At 45.4% G+C, this 20,594-nt stretch overlaps 1 protein-coding gene across 1 annotated transcript in view; it reads left to right on the top strand.

The window, feature by feature from the left end:
* The first annotated feature begins 16,487 nt into the window (after positions 1-16,487).
* The window catches only part of Nup93 (nucleoporin 93), a 110,065-nt gene continuing 105,958 nt past the window's right edge, over positions 16,488-20,594 (top strand). Inside the window, exon 1 of the mRNA XM_021169822.3 lies at positions 16,488-16,605. The gene's annotated coding sequence lies outside the window, so the exon portion shown is untranslated. The remainder of the gene's footprint in view (positions 16,606-20,594) is intronic.

The raw sequence follows: 20,594 nt of genomic DNA, 5'->3' as shown, positions 1-20,594 counted from the left end.
CAAAATGTGTTTTTCACCATACACTAAACTTTCGACCCCATTCACGCGATGTACTTCCTTGCCCCTGTTCCCTCCCTTTCATGGTATCTTCCCAACCGCTTATGTAGAACAGCCAGCTCTCTCCCTGTGAACACTTGCTCTCTCCTGTAAAAAGGACCTCAAGAGGCCAGTGGGGGAGGAGCGCTCTCTCAAATCCAGACTTAGAGTGAGACAGCTGGTTGGCCAGTCCCTGGTGCACCCCAGAATACAGCTTGCTTCAACTGGACAATCCTTATTTATTTATTTATTTATTTATTTATTTATTTATTTATTTATTTATTACCTTAAGTCCCCAGCTCTCACCCCCTCCTCGCTCCTGTGCTGGGGATGGAACCCGGGTCTCACACACAGTAGGCAGATGCTCTATCACACAGCTCTTACCAGTATTGCCCAATTTCTCACTACCAACATGATGTTACTAAACAAACTTGGGGAGAGATGTGAGACAGCACACTGCTGTATCTTATCACCCTCAAACAGTCCCGGAGACTATCGCAACTCACTGATGCCTGTAATCCCAGCACTCACAACGTTCAGTACTTTAATGAGTTCAGCACCTTGATCTTTGTCTACATAATATATCTGAGGTCAGCCTTCGATACATAAAATTTTATCTCAAAAGAAAATTTCAGCTGCATAATTTAACCATGGTTATCCTGCAGGACAGTGCAGATCCAAGCATCTTGAAAGTTGAAGCAGGGAATGACTCCATTTGTTGGGCATTTACTGCCACCTGCTGGTTAATTCTTTTCATTGCAAGCTGGGGAAATTGCGATTTAGAGTCGACAAGTTAAATGAAGCTCCTTGAATGCTGAATACTGTGCTGAGGCTTCCAAGCTTAGCCTGACAGACATACACACTGCCCCTGGGGAAAGACTTCGGAGTTGTGGGTTGCTCTAAGCATCCGCTGCCCATTTCCCCGAGGCTCATTTTTGTTTGTTTAAGGACATTCATCTTTCCTTCCTTCGGAGGTCAGAGCACAGCTCTAATTCCTGACCCTGAGAATGCTTTTGAGAATTTCCTCAAACATCTAGACGGGGTGTGACATATTTAGGATGCTTTAAACTGGGGATATTTGATATGGAAGGCCTGTTTTCTTTGCTTGTTTAGTTAGCTTTTGCTTTTGAAGCAGGATCATACACTCCACAACACACACACACACACAGATATATATAGTATATAAGTACACCGTCACTCTCTTCAGACACACCGGAAGAGGGCATCGGATCCCATTACAGATGGTTGTGAGCCACCATGGAACTCGGGACCTCTGGAAAAGCAGTCTCTCCAGCCCCTGGAGGTATTTTCTTAACTGAGGTTTCTTTTCTCAAGTAACTCTAAGTTGTGTCAAGTTGGCAAAAAACAAACAAACAAACAAACAAACCCAAAAAACCCAAAACTCTACCCACAACAAATGGTTTCCTTCAAAGAAAATCCCTACTTCCAGAGAGATAGAGATCTTTAATGTCTAATTCTGTGCTGTCTGACTCCTTTCTTAAGTCCATACCTTGCAATTTAATATTTGTAGTAAATACTTCATTTTTTAAAATTCAGGCTGGAAAGATGGCTCAGTGCTTCTTACTATGCAAGGCTGACAGCTTGAGTTTGAGCTGTAAAATGCCTAAAAAGGCAGAAGGAGAGAATTAACTCCATAAAGTTGTCCTCTTGGCGAAGGCCAACTTCCATAGGTCAGGTGCTGAGCCCCCAGAGTGGGGTCGGCGGCTAATCACACAGAGGACTTCTCTGAGGGAACAAAACTTAATTTTCTGGGGCCAGTGAAAAAGGGGGAAGACACACACACACTCATACATATATGCACACACACACACACACACACACACACAACTGGTGGATGAATCAGGGCTCCAACAACTTTATTTTTTCTCTTAGCTTTTTTTATACAACCCCAGAAAAAAAAATCTCTTCTTAAGAAAATACCTAATAAAAAATATTTAAAAAAAAAAAAAGAAGAAAAAAAGATCAACTTATAGGCACATGTTACATAGTCTCAAAAAAAAAAAAAATCAGGGGCTGGGGAGATGGCTCAGCAGTTAAGAGCTGAGTTAGAGTTAAGAGTTAGAGGTCCTGAGTTCAATTCCCAGCAACCACATGGTGGCTCACAACCATCTGTAACAGGATCTGATGCCCTCTTCTGGTGTGTCTGAAATGTCTGAAGAGACGAACTGTGTACTTACATACTTAAGTTGAATAAATCTTAAAAAAAAATCAGCACAAAAACATATTCTTGGAAAACAGATTAACATTATTATACAAAAGGAAATGGCAACATGGTTACTAATTATGTCTTCTTCCGTTGAAACCCACACCTAACTAAACACTTCCTGCCTATCTTTCCTTCCACAAATCCATCTGAACCCCAAGGCAATAATTCTTTTTTTATTTTAAGATTTATTTATTTATTTATTTATTTATTTATTTATTTATTTATTTATTACATGTAAGTACACTGTAGCTGTCTTCAGACACTCCAGAAGAGGGAGTCAGATCTCATTACGGATGGTTGTGATCCACCACGTGGTTGCTGGGATTTGCACTCCGGACCTTCGGGAGAGCAGTCGGGTGCTCTTAACCTCTGAGCTATCTTACCAGCCCCGCACTAATTCTTTTGTCATCGATTAACAAAGTCTAAGCAAGCCAAGTCTACTGTAGCGAGTTGTTCCCAAGAAATAAGTCATTATCTTCCATCTTAGTTTTTGAAGCCTCCTTTAGCCAATCTGGAAATTGGCTAAAGACCCAACCCAGGGGGAACGTTTTCTTTGATCATTAACCTGCTCAAACCTAGTTTTCTCCCCACAAGCACACGTATGTGCCGGATCTCATTGTGTTCCATCTCTAGCCTGTACAGCCCTCACAGCTCTACAAAGAGGGGGGCAATTTCCACTGTTATTTCTGTCCTTGTTATAGCTTTCTGGCAAAACAATCTAAACCATCTCCTGAGTCTTCCTACCCTGACTTCCGAAAATTGTTTACATTAAAGCAGGGCTTCTGTAAAGTCATTAATTCATTTAAACAGCATTATTCGATGCAAGTTCATCTTCATACTGATCTTCAGGAAAATTGCCCAATAGAGAGGACTTCATGTCCCCCATGACGCAATCACACCAGGCTAGAGGCAGTGAGGGTCTTCCCATTCACACCATGCTAGCTAGATACAGGACGACTATAAAACATGAGAAGGCACAGCACCATCAAGAAGCAATCCAGGGGGCTGGAGAAATGGCTCAGTGGTTAAGAGCACTGACTGCTCTTCTGAAGGTCCTGAGTTCAATTCCCAGCAACCACATGGTGGCTCACAACCATCTGTATAGCTACAGTGTACTCATATACATAAAAAATTAATAAATAAATCTTTAAAAAAAAAAGAAGCAATCCAGGGACAAACTCCAAGGCGGGGGGGCGTGCCTGCACCCATTGCAGCTGTGCATTACGGTGGACCGTACTCAGGAAGCTCACTTGCCCACTGTAATTCCTCCTCCACGACACCCCCATCTCTCTCTCTCTCTCTCAAATCAAAAATAATTAAAAAAAAATTATGTTCTGATACCTGCTGTGAAGAAATGTGGTCAAGAGCCTGGACAAATAGCTCATTGGCTACAAGCACTGGCTGCTCTTCCAGGAGACCCTAGTTCAACTCCAAGCGTCCAAATGGCAACTCCCAAATGTCTGTAACTTCTGTTCTAGGGGATCCGACACCCTCACACAGACACACATGCCGGCAAAACACCAGTGCACATAAAATAAAAATTAAAACAAGAAATGTTGTCAATGCTATTATAGATATTTAAGCTAGGTGTTTGAGGTCAGCCTGGGTGACAGAGAAAGATCCTGCTTCAAGAGCTAGAGAGATGGCTCAGTGGTTAAGAGCACTGACTGCTCTTCCTGAGGCCCTGAGTTCAACAATGGGACCCAAGGCCCTCTTCTGGTGTGTCTGAAGACAGCTACAGTATACGCATGTGCATAAAATAAATAAATCTTTTTTAAAAAGGAAGAAAAAATAAAATGTATCCATTGTATTGTCCTAATTTATGTGGGAAGGCCCAACTACTGTGGAAGGAGACATTTCAGGGTAGGTGGTCCTGGGTGATTTTATCTAACCCTGAGGGACAAGCCAGCCAGCAGTGTTCCCATAGCCTTGGTGTCAATTCTAATTCCAGGTTCCTGCCTTGAGTTCCTGCCCTGGCTTCCCTCTGTGATGGACTGTGAACTGTTAGCTGAAAGAAACCTTTTCCTCCCCATCTTGTTTTTAGTAATGGTGTTTTATCTTAGAAGTAGAAAGCAAATTAGGACCCCATTTAAAGACCATTGTATAACGGCAGCAAGAGGTGTTTTGTAACTTCATCAAAACATTCTGGTATTTTTGGTTTGTTTGTTTTTGTTTTTGTTTTTGAGTTAGCGTGCAAAACAATGTAATAACTTTCTATCTTGGTTTCTTTTTTTTCCCCCCCCAAGACAGGGTTTCTCTGTGTAGCCCTGGCTATCCTGGAACTCTGTAGACCAGGGTGGCCTCAAACTCAGAAATCCGCCTGCCTCTGCCTCCCAAGTGCTGGGATTAAAGGCATGCGCCACCACGCCCGGCTTTGTCAGGCCTAGGAATAATTTGATGTATATTGCCCTTACTTTTCACCTTAAAATAGGCAAGGAAGCAAGGTCACCCAAGGGCATTCAGAAAGTAGCAACCATGCTGGAAAATTCCAGGTCAAAACCGACAGCCATGGTTATTAAGGCTCCAATAACCCCTGATTAACAGGGGTTAATCCCAGTTCTGGGTCTTCTACCAGGTGTGGCGCCTTTGCCTTCCGACCTGGGGTCCAGGCCTGTCGCTATTATTTGCTAGCCACTAGAGAACAAAGCTAGACACACAGTGGGGTCTTTTTGTTTGTTGGTTTGGTTGATTTTGTTTCTGTTTTTTTTTTTTTCTTTCGAGACAGGGTTTCTCCGTGTAGCTCTGGCTGTCCTAGAACTTGCTTTGTAGATCAGGCTGGCCTTGAACTCTCGAGATCGCCTGCTTCTGCCTCCCAAGTGCTGGAATGAAAGGCGTGAGCCACCGCCATCCAGCACAATGGAACCTTATTAAACACATCTCCATGAGGACAAGCACTGGTGGTGGCACTCTGGGGAGGCAGGGGTGGGAAGGAAAGGATGTATTCTTTTCTTTTTTTTTTTAATTTATTTATTTACTTATTTTTTCAGTGCTGGCAATCGAATCCAAGACCTCAAACATAACATGCTAGGTAAGCCTTTACATTTTGGGACAAGGTCTCATTAAATTGCCCAAGATTGGCTTCGAACTCACTTTGTATCCCAGGATTGTCCGTTTCCTTTGTAACGCACTCAGAACAATGTAAATTCTAGCAATGATTCTCATTACCCATGGAGGAGCAGGAAGGCTTCCAGGGGGCAGTTGAACAAGGAGAGTGATTGACAAGCACAAGCCAAGGATGCCCACATTCCACTCCTATGGGCCAACATGGTCTGCACCTACTATGGGGGCTTTTCCTGAGCTTAATGAACACCAAGAAGGGAGCTACTGGCCATGGAGAAGGGCTGGGGACCAGGAAACCTGCAGTGAGGCCTGGGAGAGTAGACTCTAGACACCATGGACTCTCTGTTACAAGAGACTGGGAGAGTGTCATTCTTCTTTTTAAAACTTATTTATTTGAGATAAGGTCTTGCTAGGTAGCCCTGGCTGGTCTGGAACTTGCTTGTAGCCCAGGCAGGCTGGCCTCAAACTCATAGAGATCTGCCTGCTTTTGCCTTTGCCTCCAAGCTCTGCCATTAAAGGTGTGCACGACCATGTTCAGCTTAATTGTACTTTTATATATTTATTTTTATCACTGCTGGGCTCCAGCCCAGAGGCGCCCCCCCCCCATGAAAGCAATGGTAGGAAAGTCCTCTGCAACCAACTTATATCTCAGCCTCTTTCCTCATCTCTCCTCCAGCCTCCCCCAACTTTGATAGCTCAAGTCATAAATGCTCACGGCAGGAGACTCATAAATTATAGGAAAGAACTAAGACCATCTCCCATCCATGGAGATTCCTAGCTAGCATCAGTGTATGTTCATGGAGAGTATTTTGGGTGTTATTATTAATTTTTAATTATGTAGAATACATGAATACATTCTTGTGAAAAATTCAAACAGTCCAGTTGGTCTCCTCTTCCCATAAGCAGCTAGCTCTACCCGCGGCTGCTACTTCCGGCCCTTGCCAGGTAAGCACTTAGCATTCCTGCAGATCGCTTCTGTGCGCTCTGGGAATGTAGACAGCTTTTCTTTTGTTCATTTCCCATTCTTTTTCTGCCATGCTGAGATAAGACTCAGGACCTCTGGAATAGAATACTTTTAAAAATTAGAGTTACAAACAAATTTGGCTTTGTGTCTGTATTTTTCCATCTCATTGGTGAATTCCTTTCTTGTCTGGTTCTGTGGGCACCTATGAAAAATATAGTATTTTATGTGGCTTTCTTTTTGAAACAGAAAGCAGAGAGATCACTGCAGGCTTTGGCAGGTGTGCCAACCTTTGGGAAAAGCCAAACTGCTGCAGAAGAGGGAACAGGGTAGAGTCCTGGCTGCTGTTCTTGTCAAGGTCAGGTGCTGGGTGACGGTGGTACACACTTTTATAAATCTCAGGACTCTGGAGGCAGAGGCAGGAGTAATTACTCAGGGGGCCGTCCATTCCCATTCCTTTTTTTTTTTTTTTTTAAGATTTATTTATTTATTATATGTAAGTACACTGTAGCTGTCCTCAGATACTCCAGAAGAGGGCATCAGATTTTGTTACGGATGGTCGGGACCTTCGGAAGAGCACTCTTAACCACTGAGCCACCTCGCCAGGCCCCACACTATTCCCAAATTAGCATCCTTCTCTGCCTTATGGTGGTTGTCCCAAGATATGAGCTTTCAGCTGCTTCTACAGCACCAAGCCTGCAGCCTGCTCCTCGCCGTGATGGTCAGGGACTCACCCACCGAAACGATAAGCAAGCTCCCATTTAGACTCTTTCTGTTATAAATAGCCTTGATCATAGAGCAAGAGAGCAAAGAACCCTTTTGCTGTTGTCAGTAGGTAGAAATACCCACGGGGCCAGCCCAGTTAAAGCCAAGCACTGTGAGGTAAGGCAGGAGGAACTGGAGTTCAAGGTGATCTCTTGATTGACAGTTCAGGGCTAAGCTTGGGTTGCCTCAACAGGAATGCCTTAAGCCTGCTCCGGCTTTATTTTGTTTTGTTTAATTTTTTTTTTTTTTTTTTTTTTTGAGACAGGATCAAGCCGCCTACGCTGGCCTACGCTCACTATATAGCTCCAGGCTGCTCTTGAACTCACGGACTGCTACCCCAGTCTCCCAATATCACAGCCTTCAGAGAGTGTGAGCTTGCATATGGGTCAACTCTGACTCCCAGTAGCTCTGAATCTGCCTGTGGCCTGAGTTTATCACTCATCTCTCATAGCCAGCGAGGTCGGAAAAGGTTTAGATGCTAGCAATGTCACAGCCGAGCTGAACTGACTGACCACCAGGAAGAGAATCTACAGAAGAGCTGGTTCCCGCTAACACTGCGTGCCACTCAGGCTTGTTGTCCCTGTTTGGTTCAAATGCTAGTGCCCTGTTCTGTTTAAAAGTCTTGCCCCTGCCTTCAATGCTGGCTGAAGTGTGGCTGGCTGGAGTTCCAAGGTCCTGCGGGCCCATCCTCCGCTAGCAGTCCTTGAGCACCCCCTAACGGACAGAACGCTGAACTGCCACACTGCGGCCTTCAAGGGCTAAGACCTCCGTGGACACTAGGGAAGCTTGTAGGATGTTTGACAGTTTTGTCCTAGTGAGTGAGGTAGCTTCTTTTCCTACTCAGCTCTATAAATCTGGAAAAACAGGCTTTGGCAGAAATAAAAACAACTAACATTTTTGAGTGCCTACTGTCTACAAGGCTGTGGTTTAAGCCAGCTAGCCAGCCAGTCAGCCAGCCAGCCTGCCTGCCTGCTTGCCTCTCTCTCTCCCTTCCTCCCTTCCTCCCTCCCTCCCTCCCTCCCTCTCTCCCTCCCTTTCTTCACTGGAACTTGAACCCAGGACCTTGCACATACAAGCACTCTCCCAGTGAGCTGCACCCTCAGCACCCTATGTTGTTAACATAAAGCCCCTTTCCCAGTAGCTTATGGCTATTCTTATAAGAATACCTACTGTATGTGGAGCTAACTTCCTACTGAGTGTGGCGGTGCATGGCTGTGATCCCAGAACTCAGAAGGACAAGGAGAGAGGATTGAATGTAAGACCAGATGGAGTTATACACACACACACACACGCACACACACATATATATTCATTCATTCCATAAGTTCTGTTCCTTTAGAGTACCCTGGCTAATACATTTTATTTCGTTTTTTGAGACAGGGTCTCTGTGGCCCCAACTGGCATGGAACTCATTATGTAGACCAAGTTGGACCCTCTGCCTCTGTCTCTTGAGTGCCAGGATTAAAGGCTTATAAAACTATGCCTTGTGGAATGCCAGGGCCAGGAAGCTGGAGTGGGTGGGTTGGTGAGCAGAGGGTGGTGGGAAGGGATAGGGGATTTTCGGAGGGGAAACCAGGAAAGGGGATAACATTTGAAATGTAAATAAAGAAAGTATCTTTAAAAAAAAAAACAAAACTATGCCTTGCGGAAGCGCTTACTTTTCCTCTTCCTCTCCCTCCTCCTCCTCCTCCTCTCCTTCCTCCTGTTCCTCCTCCCCTTTCCCCTTCTTCTTCAAGGCAGGGTCTAATGTTACAGTCCCAGGCTGGCCCTGAACTCCTGGCAGTCCTCTTGCCTCAGCCTCCTAAATGCTGGATTTATAGAATTAAGTTCTTTGATTTCTGAGTACAGTGATGGCTACTGTCTAGCCCTGTTTTTTTTTTTTTTTCTTTCCTTCTTGGAGATACTTTCCTTTTGTCAGTTTTTCCCCCTTGAAACATCAGCTGCAAATATATTTAATAGTCAACCACAACATAGCCCCTGATAGGTGGGCCTCAAAACAGACAGCTCCGTGGAAAGAACGCAACTGAAAATGGAGGGTAATTTGAGCCAATCAAGAAGGCAGAGTCCCCTGGAGATAAAAGTTTCCACAAAACCCAAAATCACATCTCCCAAGCTCCCTTGGTTCATGTTTTACCCACAGATGAGCCTTCCTGTCGGGGAAACAACTTTTTTTTTTTCCAATCTGGAATAATGAAAAGAGAGAGAGAGAGAGAGAGAGAGAGAGAGAGAGAGAGAGAGAAGCTCCAGGCCTTGTCAATCTAGTTCATGTTTCTTTTTGGCAGATTCAGCATCAGTGACAAATTGCCCAATCTGACATAAACAAAGTTGACAGACGTTGGCAGAATGTCTCTACACAGCAGCAATGGAGACATGTGTGGGATGATCGGGTTCCCTCCCCTCCCCCATTTTTTTCTTTTCCAACCAACTATCAATATATTTAATAACAAATAAAACAACTAGATATTTGGAAGGAAAAAAAACCCTACCCTTCACAGCACTGTCCAATCGTCAGCTGCTGCTATGGTTAATGAGTATGTGGGCTCCTCTCCCATGTCAATCACAGTTGCCTGCAAAGCTTTAAGGACTTCTCTGGAAGTTACCAAGGGTTCTAGGCTTACCTGTGAGGCTTGGTTGGCATAGAAAGTGTTGGCCTTCATAGCAGAAGAGTGCCCGTGCTGGCTTGCCGCCACAGCCTATGTAACTCTGGGCAAGATATCTTACCATTGGAACTTCAGATCCCCACAGAGTTCAGGATGAGAATAAACCTTCTTTGCCAGCCTGGGGAGATTATGGGGTTGTTGGAACGAATGGAAGAATACATTAGGGGCTGGAGAGATGGCTCAGTAGTTAAGAGCACTGGCTACTTTTCCAAAAGTTGTGAATTCAAATCCCAGCAACCACATGGTGGCTCACAACCATCTGTAATGGGATCTGACACCCTCTTAAGGCGTGTCTGAAGACAGCTATAGTGTACTTAGGTATAAAACAATAAATAGATCTTTTTTTTTTTTTAAGAATGCATGTAAATTCTATTGCCTCATTTGATGATCTTTGCAGTGTCAGCAGGGCCTTGGGCAGACTGGGAAGGCACACAACCCCTGCCTGAGCTATGGCCTTAGCCCAAGACTATGCTGAACTGGATTTTTTTTTTTTAAGACTTATTTATTTTATTTACATGGATACACTGTCGCTGTCTTCAGACCCACCAGAAGAGGGCATCGGATCTCATTACAGATGGTTGTGAGCCACCAGGTGGTTGCTGGGATTTGAACTCGGAACCTCTGGAAGAGCAGTCAGTGCTCTTAACCGCTGAGTCATCTCTCCAGCGCAATGAACCAGATTTTACTGAGAAACAATTTCATGCCATTAAATGCACGAATCCTACCATGCAGCTCAGTACAGTTTTGCATATGTGTACTGCTGTACGCGCATGCTCACCACAAGGCTCTCTTCATCACATCAACACTTCGAGGAAAGACTATTCCCAACCCTTCACTGCAGACCAGCGAGGTGTGTTCCTCAGCTTGATGTAACTGGGGTCTCACACCATTGCTCTTATGCATCTGGTTCTGGGCCGACAGCGGTTTAGGAGACCCACCAGGCAGCAATCTGTATAGCCATGCCACCGTCCACACACCCATTCAGTTCTTGTTGATGGACCATGGAAAACTAGCTGTTTCCAGTTTTGAGTTGTTATGAATAAAGCTGCTATGTACAGTTTGATAGAAGCATTTCTGTGTAAACACATTCCCGTGTTCCTGTCTCTTAGGTAAGTAAGTATGTAGTGGCAGAATGGCTGGGTCTTGGGTGCTGTGTGTGTGTGTGTGTGTGCTGTGTTTAAGAGGTTGCTAGTTTTCTGGAACTAGCTATTTCTATACAATTTTCTGTTCCCCCTGGAAAAGAATGAGAACGGCCGTTCTCTGACTCATACTTGTTGCCTTTGAACTGTGGCGGCCTCTGTTGTGCCGGGGGTATTAGCACTAGTATAAGGTAAGAGTCGTTGTGTTGGGATTAATACAGGACACATGGCCCTGGTCTCCATTGCCTCATTCTTCTGCAATGAGCTCAACATATGGCCTTGAAGAAACTTAAACCTCGCGTTTGCCTGCTTTTACAGCACTGGTGAAATGAGACCGTTACCGACGCCTCTCCCCAACAGCCACCGTGAGTGTTGCGCGAGGAAAATCCTTGTAGAGGCCTCTCGTCCCAGAACGTTGCACAGAGTTGGTGCTCAATTGTTGATTCCTATGGTATTTATTTACTTGCAGACTCTCGGGTCTGCTCTTTAACAGATCCCAGTTGGAGAGAACAGCTTTAGGTGTCTTAGGCTCTGTCAGGTTTGACAGCATCCGAAGATGTGATTTGCATTACGGAGTCGGGACTATCAACTCTCTTCAACCAGAAACAGCCTTCTTCTCTTTAGGCTAAGTCTGCACTAAGGATGGCAAATTGTAGCCATGGAAAGACCTGAGTCAATCAACCAGACGCACACCTGACTGCTGGATTGCTAATAGTTGAGCAAGCAAGGTACCTCATTGATTCAACTGATTCTCCCCAACTCAAAAGTCCTGGGCAGTATGGCCTGCTCCTAACAGCCTTCCACTGAGCCCGGACTTGCGCTTCCTGGCTCGGACTTGCACACCAGCTTCCTGGCATGCCTGCTGCCTTGCCAGGAGCTCCTGCTCCAGCAGAAGCCAATTTGCCATCCTTGATAATGTCAAATCACCTTTTGTACAAGTTGAAATTAAACCCATGCAGAGGGCAAAGCTGGTGCCTTCCCTTCTAAGCTTTTAATGTCTCTTGGAGAATACAGCTGATGGCTCAGCCTCCGATCACAAAGCTTTATGTAATTTGCTGCCACCCACTATGAAATCATTTCTGGCAGCAGCAGCTTGAGATAGGAGAGCAATCGGTGTGGTGGGGGAGGTGTCTGTCTGTCCTTTACAAAGTATTTCTAGCTTTGTACTCCATAAGGGGCGTAGTACATATGGGGGATGGGGGAGATAGCAAAACGGGAAATCAGAATTCCGGACTTCGAACAGAGGGGGGGGGGCGGCGTTCGATGAGTTCCGGGTCACCAAAAACGATTTCAAACTCCACAGCTATTTTATTGAAGTGTAATGAATAATATATTCATGGCGAAATGCACAGATCTTAAATGTGCAGCTTAATACATTTTTAAAAAGTGAATACCCCCATGTGCTCGGCAGCCAGATTAAGAAACAGAACATTTTCAGATCTGAGAAGATTCCTCCTTCCCTTCCCAGCCAACTCCCCCTTTCCACTCCAAAATAGACACCATCCTGACATCCATCACCACAGATTAGCAATTAGCTTTGCCTGGTTTGAACTCTATGCTAATGGAATCTTCCGTTTGTGTCTTCATTCTTTTCCTTCACATTCTGTGAGACTTGTGCATGAGGTCTAGTCCAGTCTGGTCTGCATAGGGAGCACCAAGCCAGTCAGGGCTCTATAGTGAGGTCATGTCTAAATGATAAAGACATTTGGCTCTTAGAAACATTTGTAAAAGCTAGCTTCAAAAACAAGGTTTTTTTTTTTTTTTTTTTTTCAAATCAAGAAATTATTTGTTTCTGCTTATTTTCTAAGGCTTTTTGGTGAACTGGGAAATGGAGTCTTTTTTTTTTTTTTTTTTTTTTTTGGTTTTTTGAGACAGAGTTTTTCTGTATAGCCTTGGCTGTCTTGGAACTCACTTTGTAGACCAGGCTGGCCTTGAACTCAGAGATCCTCCTGCCTCTGCCTCCCAAGTGCTGGGATTAAAGGCATTGTGCCACCACTGCCCAGCTGGGAAATGGAGCCCTAAAGGGTCTTAAACAGAGCAAGAGTTCACTTAAGTAACTGTTTATATTAGGGTTTTTTTGTTTGCTTGTTTTGTTGTTTGCTTTCTGATACAGAGTTTCACCATGTAAGTCAGGCTGGCCTGGAACTCCAGGAGCTTCACCAGTCTCTGCCTCCCAAGTGCTGGGATTAAAGGTATGGGCCACTCCAAACAGCTTTATGTATGGTAATTTTAGTACACTTAACGCCCTCTGTATCTGTGACTGAAGACTAATGTAAAGCTGCGTATCTGAACTCTAAATATTATGCAAAACTTTACACAGTGAGACCTTTGGGCATGCAAGTTTAGCAGATACAAAATGTCCTCTTTTGTACAACAGGCACTGCACCGCGACTTACAGTAAATCAAGTAGTGAATAAAAGTGAGACATTTCTGTCATTTTCGATCAGTGTCATTCAGATGGAAAGTGGTCCTTTTCATAGTCCTTTTAAACCTGGTTGTGGTGGTTTGAATAAAAATTCCCCCCATAGGCTCCCATAGACTGAACCACCAATCAAGGAGCGTGCATGGGCTGGACCTAGACACCATGGCACATACGTAGTAGAAGTGCAGCTTAGTTTTCATGTGGGTCCTCCAACAACTGGAGCAGGGGGCTGTCTCTGACTCTGTTGTCTGCCTGTGGATCCTATTCCCGTAACTGGGCTGCCTTTTCTGGACTCAGTGGGAGAGAATGCGCCCAATCCTGCAGTGACTTGATGTGCCAGGGTGGGTAGGTACCCAGGGGAGCCTCCCCCTTCTCAGAGGAGAAGAGGATGTAAGGAAAGGCTGTGTAAAGTGGGGACTGGGGAAAGAGGGGAGGCTGCCATCAGGATATAAGGTGAATAAATTAATTAATGAAAAATTGGCCTCCATAGACTCATAGGGAGTGTCATTATTGGAGGTATGGTATTGTTGAAGTAGGTGTGGCCGAGTTGGAGGAAGTGTGTCACTTGAGGTGGGCTTTGCGGTGTCATAAGCTCAAGGCTAGTCCGTTGTCATTTTTTTTCTTCCTGCTGTCTGTCAATCCAGATGTAGAACTCTCAGTAGCCTTTCCAGTACCATGTTTGCCTGCACGCTGCCATCCTTCCCAATATGACTATAATGGACTGAACCTCTGAACTATAAGCCAGCCCCAGTTAAATGTTTTCCTTTATAAGGGTTGCCATGGTTACAGTAGCTCTTCATATAAATAAAACCCTAACCAAGACACTGGCCAACATCTACTTGCTTTGACTAAAGGAGTCTTACTATTGTAAACTTGAGGCGCACCGGTCACTACTCTCCTTCCCCACACGGGCAAAAGAAAGGTCTGAAGTATTGATTTTTGTCATTTCTATAGATCAGCAGGTCTCGAACTGTTGGTTGAAACCCCTTTGGGGACCACATATCAGATATCCTACATATCAGATATTTATATTATAACTTATAACAGCAGCAAAATTACAGTCATGAAGTAGCAACAAAGTAATTTTATGGTTGGGGGGGGTCACCACAACATGAGGAACTGTATTAAAGGGTCACAGCATTAGGAAGGTTGAGAACCACTGCTGTAGAGCTTACTGAGCCAGAGGTTCTGAATTCTGCTGGAAAAATAGAAGCTGAGTTATTTTATAAAGAACTTATTGGTGGGGGGGGCAATTGGAGAGTTGGCTTAGTGGCAAAGAGTGCTTGTCGTTCTAGGAGAGGACCCAGGTTCTATTCCCAGCACCCACATGCTGGCTTACGACTATCTGTAATTCTAGATTCAGGGGATTCAATGCCTTGTTCTGGCCTCTGTGGGTGTCTGGCACAAACATGGAACACATACACATATGCACGCAAAAACACATATACCCATGACATTAAAACAAACGAGAGAATTTCTGGGTCTAGCAAGATGGTTCATCAGATAAAGACACTGTTGGCAAGTCTAAGGACCTGAGTACACACACACATACACACACACACACATAAGGGGGGAGGGAGAGAGAGAGAGAGAGAGAGAGAGAATCTTTCTCTCTCTCTCTCTCTCTCTCTCTCTCTCTCTCAGCACATTAATTAAGGTCATAAAAATAAATAAAATCTTTTGTGTTGGCAAGAAGTCTCAGTTGGTAAAGTACCTACTGAGCAAGCAAAAGCCCAGTGTGGAGGGAAGCTCCTGTAACCCTAGTGCTCAGGGGAGGAGGGCAGAGACAGGTAGATCCCTGGAGCTTACTGGATAGCTATTTATGCCCATTGGTGAGCGGTGGGTTCAGTGAGAGACGCTGTTTCAAAAAATAAGGCAGAGAGTGATTAGAGGAAGCCACCCAACAGCAACCTTTGACCTCCAAGCACATGTGCACATAGCTGCCCACATACTTCTGCACATACACAAATATATACCACAAACATAGACATGCAACTATAATGCTAATCATTGTGGGCTTCTTTGTATGTTAATTGTATTTATGTTCCATAAGCATATAGGGCAAAGCTGACTAGAACACTTTATCAAACAGGCATCTACCAAACTAGAATTATTAATGGTGACAACCTTGCCTAGGCCTGTGTTCACATGGTCCTCATTAGGTCAGGACGGTGACCTTCATTGAAAGATTAGACATGTTTGAGACTGTGCAATCCAAAAAGTGCCTCTTTAAGGATTAAAGGCTATTACAGGAGCTAAAGCAATGGCTTAGCATACTGCTCTTGCAAAGGACTTTGGATTTGGTTCCTAGGACCCATGCCTCCTCACAGCCACCTGTAATCTTACTCCAGGGATCTGATGACCTCTTTTGGCCTCCTTGAGCACCAGGACACACACACACACACACACACACACACACACACACACACACACACACACACGAGTGCTTAGAGTTAGCCCCAGTTATCCCCACACCCTTTTACATTTGTCAAAACCTCTTCCTATCCAGGTCTCTCCTCCCAGCAGCTGCTGAGACCTGCAGCTTGCCTGTCCTGTTATTTTTCTCTCAAACTCCCAACAAAATTGTTTTCATTCAGCGCCTGTTTTCAAATTTCTTTTACCCACTAGACTAAGAACCTCCAGATGGGTTCTTGTATATCCCAGTGACGCACTTTGTTCCCAACGTGGCCACACTGAAGTAATCTCTTTTCTTTGGGTTTCACCACTGCTTTTTTCTGTAATTGTCCTACGGGCAGGTAGCCAGCCTAGCTTGCTTGTTCAGACTGCCAAAAGACAGCCTTTTCCCTTAAGAAACTCCAAAACATGTTTTTATCTTTCATCTTTCAGTCGGAATGACACCTTCCCTGGCCATCCGACCATTTTTCTTCAATTAGTTTGCTTTTCGGTTCTTAGCTCTCCTAATTACTGCTGCATTTATTCACTATATTTTGTTTCCCTGGCCAAGCTGAGAACTGCTTGAGGTCAGGGATCTTGTCTGCTGTGGAAGTCACCGTGTCCCCTGCACCTAGAACAGGCCCATGCCCAGCATTGGGAACTGCGGAAATGCTTCCTCTAGGACTGTCAACTCCAACCACGTGGGCGGGAGCAGGGCGGAGCTCCTTGACTTACTTGTAGCGACAGCCCCGCCTCCGGCCCCGCCCCGCCCCCACGCCTGTGTCCTCTTGCGGGTCTCCATAAAGTTCATTTGGCGGCGCAACGCGCAGGGGTTTCTGGGAGCTTACTGCCTCAGCCAATCAGGAGGCGCGGGCGCGCGGCGCGAGAAGCGGCGGCGGCGGCGCAGTGAAGAAGCCGGCAGCGGGTGGCGGCGGAGGCAGGTAAGGCGTGTGAGGTGTGGGCCCCCACGCGGCCCGAGCCTGGGCCCGAGTTCGGGTCCTGGCCTTGAAGCAGAACCCCGAGCCTAGCTCGAACCCCATTTCACGTTCGTGGCCACGAGGCTCGTGCTTCCTCTCTTGCCGTAGCTGGGCATGCCCGCCGGCGACTGCTCGCCGAGTGCTGTGACTAGGCTCTTCCGAGCGTGGTCCTCCCCACTGGTGCGCTGTCGCCACGCCCACCCACGGCTGCCAGGCGTCACCCGGCCTGGCTGCCCTCTATGGGGCGTGGGGGCCGTTCTTCTAGAGAATGGCTCTTCCGGGTGAAGGGACGGCCAGCGAACCCCTGTCAACTCTAGTCTCCTTTTACGGATAATCCGACAGGATGCTAATGGTTACCGCTTCGGTTGTCTCACCTGTTTCTGGGTACCCTGTATCCTGTCTTCTGTAAGGGATGCCCAAGTATATTGGGTCCCTTCTGAAAGAAACTCACAGCATGCGCGGCATGGTGTCGCTTTCAAAGCGAGTTGAAGCCAGCCTGGTCTACATTAGACCCTGCCCCACCCCTATCTCCCTGAATGACTTTCAGCACAAGCAAAGGTCAGCGCTTTAGTAATAATAACAGTAATACTAATCATAGAAATAATAACAACGATAGTAATATAAGCTCCCTATAGTGAGCTGTAAGGCTTTTAAATAACGTGACCCATACTTTCAATGTCTGTTACACCCCACATTCTCCCCCCCACCCCCAACACCACCGCAGGACATGCTTTGAGTTAAGGGCTTTGTTCTTGTGGTTGGATGTCTGTTTTGTCTGCTCTCTTTCTTGGAGTTTTCACTAGGGGCATTAGAGTCTAAGCCTTTCCTCGCTCTTCTTGTCTTCATTGCTTTTTTTTTTCTTCTTCTAAGCATTTAGGTTTTATTTGTCCTATGTATTGTTTGTCCTCCACCGACCCCTGTAGAACATGAGTGCCTACCTAGTACTTAAGTTTGGTACACAATAAAGTAGGTGCTCAATAAATATCAAATAAGCGAATGTTACTGATATTATAGGCTTGTGGTGAATGAGACAGGCTTTTTTCTTGGGAAGACATCACACACATAAACAATAAACATAAATATTAAAACCATGAGATTTGAACTATTCTTCGGAGTTGTGGTGAACTTGGGTTCTTCTCTCTCTCTCTCTTTCTCTCCCTCTTTCCCTCTCTCCCTACCTCCCTCCCTCTCTCCTCTCATTTGTGTGTTCTTGTGTGTCTTTTATGTATGTGGATATTTCTGTGGAGGCCAGAAGAGAGTGTCTGATTCCTTGGAGCTAGAGTGACAGACAGCTGTAAATCACTGATGTGGGTGCTGGGACCTGGGCTGGCGTCCTCTACAGAGCTGTAAATTTTCTTAACTGCTGAGCCATCTCTCTTACCCCTGAGCTTATAAGGTAGATGCATTTAGAGGTGTGTGTGTGAGTGTGTGTGTCAGAGTAAAGATCAGGAGGAGGACCCAAGTCTGTTATGGTCACTAGTCATTCTAATTAGCAAACATGCTTTTAGTTCTATTATGTGCCAGGCTTAGCTCGATGCTCAGGATTCAGAGTTAAATATCTGTGAACCTTCCTCTACAGGAAGAGATGTTTGAGAAGTGGTCATAATTGCTCCACTAGGGAAGAATGCCTAGAAGGTTCAGAATCAATAGGAGGGGCCTTCTCTGTCTGTGGTGGGGATGCTTGTGTGCTTGACAAGTATAGGAGCAGGAAAGGAAGAAGCTGCCAGGCTTCCTGAGGAGCAGAGATGTGTCAGGGTACAGCTGAAGAAGGTGGGAAGAGTTGAAGGTGGTTTATGGCGCTGTCTGTTTTACAGAGCACCTCATGCAACCATGTCACAACCTGAGGTTGAGGTGCCCCTAATTGGTCTAAAGTGGGAGATATTTTGGAATGGCCACTTTGGCCACAGGGAGAGTGGGTTAGAAGAAATGGGAAGTTTTAGACTGTTGAGGTAATCGGGAGGAAGGCATGAAGGTCAGAGCGGAGGGGAATGGTGAGGGCATGACTTGTCATGAGCTTTGAGAAGTAAACTTGGTTATAGGCTAGTCTCAGGGGAGAGGGGAGCCAGATGGTTTCTGGCTAAATTGACTGTTGTGGGGACCCAAGGTGAGGAGCTAGAATTGTTGCTGGCACCCACAGATCAGTCAGGAGATCTATCAGATAGTCTATCAGTCTATCAGATAGACAACTAGAAATAATTGGTTTGGAGAAAGAATTGGATGGAATTTAGAGATGCAGCAGTCTTTTTTTTCCCTTATAGTATGGCCACTTATAGCTATCTCCCCTTTGTTTCAAACAACCTAAAGCTTGAAATGTTTTGTAGCTTTATGTTTGATGTATACGTGTGTGTGTGTGTGTGTGTGTGTGTGTGTGTGTGTGTGTGTGTGGTGAGATGCATGCCCATATGTGTTTGGATGTCAGAGGTCAGGAGGCTTGAGGTTGCTGTTGGGTGTCTTTGTCAGTTTTTGAGACAGCAGCTCTCACTGAACCTGGAGCCTACCGATTGGCTAGACTGGCTTACCAACGAGTCACCCGGGGTCTATCAGTCTCTGTCTGTCCCTCCCTCAGTGCTGGTGTCAGATCGATGCCACCATGTTCAGCTTTATCCATTGGTACTAGAGATTCCCACACAAATCCTCATGCTTGTGCTGCACGCACGTTTCCCAGCCAGCCATCTCCTGTTTGTAAGGTCTAAAGGCCACTTTACACCTACGCCACCAATGCGCTCAAATAGTCGCTTAATCTGACTCCAGTGCATAGTTGCTGACTACCAAAAAACCCTCAAACACTGCCAGGAATTTCGTTTCTAAGTTCCTGTGCTGGTCTGTAAGGTCAACTAAAGAAATAGCCTCATCCCCCTCCCTCTAGTAACGTCCAAGGGTGTTTGGTGTACTAGTTACTTTTTGTTCATTGCACTAGGAATTCATGCTGTGAAAGAAAACAGGACAAGCTTGCCAGACTCAAGGACACTGTTAGAAGACAGACGATTGATTAATAAATAAGTAGCCATATGCCTGGTTTTGACATGCGCTTCTTAGGGGATAAACTGTAGAAATGGGGGGACTCCTTTAGATGGAGTGTCTTAGCATCTTCACAAAGGAGACCTGTGAGCAGAGATCTGCATTGATTAAGGGGATAGGCTCTGTAGATGCAGAGGAAGTGGTTACTGCAGAAGCCAGTGGCAGCTGTGAGTTTGGCATATGGGAAGAACCAAATGGCCATATGGCTGAAGAACATAGTCATGGGGAAGAGTGGGAGCAGAAGGGCAGAGCTCGATTCATGGACAGATGATGGAGATCTCAGCACACACACATCGCATACATGCTCCAAGACCGCCTGCTCAGCTTTCTGGGTACTTGGGATTACAGGCAGGCAATTACCATCACATTGGGCTGGACTTGAGTTTACAGATAATGGGAACTATTGAAGGCTTAGCCTTTATTCCCTCCCCACCCTCTCAATATTTATGTATATATACAATTATATTATATTTTAGTTCTGAAAACTAAAGCTAGGCCCTTGACTAGGCAAACATTGTACCACTGCATTGCATTCCCAGTCCTGGTTTTCAAGGGCTAATTCCCACTATTAGGCAGAGAACTTACAGGTAGCAGAGGGGTCAATATAGGGACAGGGAAACCTGCCTAGAGGCTATTGTGATTTTTTTTTTTTTTTTTTTTTTTTTTTTTTTTGGTTTTTTCGAGACAGGGTTTCTCTGTGTAGCCCTGGCTGTCCTGGCACTCACTTTGTAGACCAGGCTGGCCTCGAACTCAGAAATCCGCCTGCCTCTGCCTCCCGAGTGCTGGGACTAAAGGCGTGCGCCACCACGCCCGGCTGGCTATTGTGATCTTGATGAGTCATGTGTAAGTGGCTTGGAGTGGGGTGATAGTGGTAGAATAGTCAGAAGTGGATTCAAATAGGTATTTATGTATTTTAAGACTAAATTAGGGGCTGG

The sequence above is a fragment of the Mus caroli genome, unplaced genomic scaffold (assembly GCF_978045245.1).
Source record: "Mus caroli unplaced genomic scaffold, Mus_caroli_1 scaffold_10, whole genome shotgun sequence".
Lineage (NCBI taxonomy): Eukaryota > Metazoa > Chordata > Mammalia > Rodentia > Muridae > Mus > Mus caroli.
Note: the sequence above shows the minus strand (reverse complement) of the source record. Positions and strands in the feature narration are given on the sequence as shown.